General features: G+C 41.7%; 1 non-coding gene across 1 annotated transcript; it reads right to left on the minus strand.

Moving 5' to 3' along the window:
- Nucleotides 1-2,142: 2,142 nt before the first annotated feature.
- Nucleotides 2,143-2,211, minus strand: LOC146005053 (small nucleolar RNA SNORD31). Its single transcript, XR_014443986.1, has one exon. It is a non-coding gene; the product is annotated as a small nucleolar RNA SNORD31 (small nucleolar RNA).
- Nucleotides 2,212-3,115: the final 904 nt, after the last annotated feature.

Raw genomic sequence — 3,115 nt, forward strand, 5'->3', positions numbered from 1 at the left:
AAAAGGTGAAGACCCAGGCCAAATCTTCGTATTTCGACAACGAGGGAATTCTTAGGAGAAATTTGCCTACGGAAAAGTACAAAGAGAAGGGAAAAGGGAAAATATGGGCACCTACTTCTCTACGTTCGCAAATTCTCGTGTCGTTGCATGATGATGCATTCGCTTGTCATCCTGGGAGATTGAAAACGTTAGCGAAGGTTAGGGAACAATACACTTGGATAGGCTTAACTAAAGACGTTATCCAGTATTGTAGGTCGTGCCAGCCATGCTGCGTATTAAAAAATGACAGGAATAAGCAAGACTTCATGTCAAGTAAGGAGGAAACGAAATTCAGGATGGAAGACGCCAAGAAGAAAGCTTGTGATAGGAAACGCCGGAAATGCACGTTTCAGATGGGGGATAAAGCTTGGCTTAAGGAACATCCTATCTATGGTAAGGCCCGCAGAGTAACCAGTAAATTCTCGGGGAAGTCCTCTGGATCACACGCAATTGTGGAGCAAACTTCGGCAAATACTTTCAAAATGAAATACAGCGGGGACGGAAGAATATTGAGAGCCAGCAGTGACCAGTTAAAGCCTTATTCTTTGCCACCTGACTTTGCAAGGAAAGTAGCCGAACCCAATTCAGCAGAGAGAGCGCACGTAACTTCGGCAGGAGGAGCAAGACGAAGATATATCCCGGATGCGTTACAAGCTGAGAAACAGATTCTAGTCTAATTTCAAAGGGGGATTTTTTTGTAAATATTGTACATAGGGACTTATCTATCTTTTCTTTATTCTATTTTTCACTTATTTTCTCTACCTCATACCTCATACAGTACTCATAGAAAAGTGTCGTTCCGCAGTCAATTTCATCGCGAAAGTAACGCAAAGTTAGTGCGTATTCTTTTACCGTGTAATTTCGTCGATAAGTCGCAGTTCGGTGGCGAGTGAACGCAGTTCTAGCGCCGGGCATAGCAGTGACATGTTCGGATGTAGAGCCAGTTCGATCCATTCATGTGGAAACCGGTCGAAGCGGTGACTTCCGATCTCGGCAGGAGCGCAGACCAGTGGCGTTGCCGGGACTCGAACCAGCAGCCTTGATGACTTGGATGGATTTCCAGGAGACTGTCTCTCATTGGTCCAGGAGGAAGGATGGAAGAGATGCTGAGCGGGTAAGAATCGACATGTGTTAACCAGCTCCAGTGCTGAGGGAAGATCACGGATCTCGAAGTACACTTGTGGACAAAATTAGAGAGAACATTGACTGTCAGTGTCGTGTTATCTAATGAAAGTGTGTTTGCAGTGAACAGAAACTGCGGACAAGTGTTTTGTGTATATTATTATTATTTTTTCTAGGTTACAGAACTTTGATTCTCCTCTCTTCAGGAAGGGGGGACTATGTAATGATGCGATCATTACTGGATCCTTTTTATGTTATAAATTGTGTATGGCTATGTATTCCTGTACTTTTGGGTTCTTGGCCGTTGGGGGAGCGGTAAGTTTCCAGTAACGGTTTAGGTCATTAGCGGGGCCTATAAATAGGAAGGGCAGAGGAGCAGTCGGCCTCAGATGTTTGGCGGAGTACAGCAATGTAAGAGGTATCTTTTTCTCTGAGGGGAGCGGCTGGGCGAGCTTTCTTTCCTTATTATGTGAACCGACGGCGGGGATGTTAACTTTCTTTCTTTTAATACACACACTTGCTCTTTTCACATTATTTCAATAGTTCATTTCATGTGGGAAACCGGGTACACAACACACATACCTTCAGCCACCTTTTTTGGTACTGAGGGTTATATTTTTTTTTACTCGTGGAGCCAGTGGCTACGCGAGTCTACACACTCTCTTCGGGAAGGGGGGACAGGGTACACCGGAATGTAATTTTGTGAATAGCGGCCAAGAATTAACTTCTGTAAATATATTATGAATAAACCTATATATATCTAAAAGGAAATGGGCGTTAAGTTGTAATTTGAAGAGGTACGTGTCTATTGCCTAAACTAGCATCCACAGAACTTCAGGTACTGCAAGTTTTGAACCTCGGGACAAGGATTCAAAAATGTATGGTTGTGTATATTGTGTATGTTGCTGAGAATCGGCTTAAAAGCACAAAATATACCGTTACAGTATGTGTAATTACAATATGTAACATTGTAAATAAGGTGCAACCTCAGAACAAACCAATCACTCATTTCACTCAGTCTGGGGTGGAATAAAAATCATCATCGGTTGAACTTTACACCACCTTATAAACTTGGTAACAAGAGAATTGATACAAATACATACCTTCATCCTTCAACTATTGAAGACAATGTACTCCAGGCTTCCTTTCCAAACTTCTGGAACCCTGAAACAAGAAATACATCCTTATGATCCATTCTAGAGCAAACCATCAAGGAAAACGTTAACATAATTTGGGAGTAGCAACATTTTCTTACTGAAGAATATTGAACATTGTAAAGTTAATATAGTTTACATAACTACGATAGAGATTATTTCAAAGCCACTGCAACAATCTCCCATTAGTTTCAGAGAGTTACAATACACCGAGACATCGTGACTCCTGCTTTGAAACATTTTTACTCTATGCCCTCTTCTGTAATCCATACTTCAATTAGTCAAGGAATTAATTCTGAGTGACAAGCAGTCCCGTTAGGTACCAAAGTCAAAACAAACAATGAACTAGGCGCTCCTGGCCGTCTAGAAGAAATAATGCAAGATAGACGGGAAAAATTATTCCATCTTGAGTATCTTTTTGACCTGCTACTCTTACATTCTGCTAGTCTTGCTTTCTTTTACTTCAATGTTTGCCCTCCTAGAATTGATTTCCGTCCATGGTTGGGAAAAGGCAACACCTCCCCCCCCCTGCTCCGTTATGGCTGCACCACCACAACCCTTCCTTCCTAGTTACTTTGAACTTTCATCGGCTTGAACATACTTCATTTTCTTTGAGTATAATATAGTTTAATAACAGCGATAAGATTCCTCTACATGAAATTTCTAGGTGAAAGTATAATAATATAGGGGCATAGAACGTCTGGAAGGGTGGGGCAAGGATGGCCACACCTCCCACTTCGAAAACGAATGTCAACCTAAAAGTATATATTTCACACGTATAATTTGATTTCAGTCATAGC

The sequence above is a fragment of the Lepisma saccharinum genome, chromosome 22 (assembly GCF_977018435.1).
Source record: "Lepisma saccharinum chromosome 22, izLepSacc3.1, whole genome shotgun sequence".
Lineage (NCBI taxonomy): Eukaryota > Metazoa > Arthropoda > Insecta > Zygentoma > Lepismatidae > Lepisma > Lepisma saccharinum.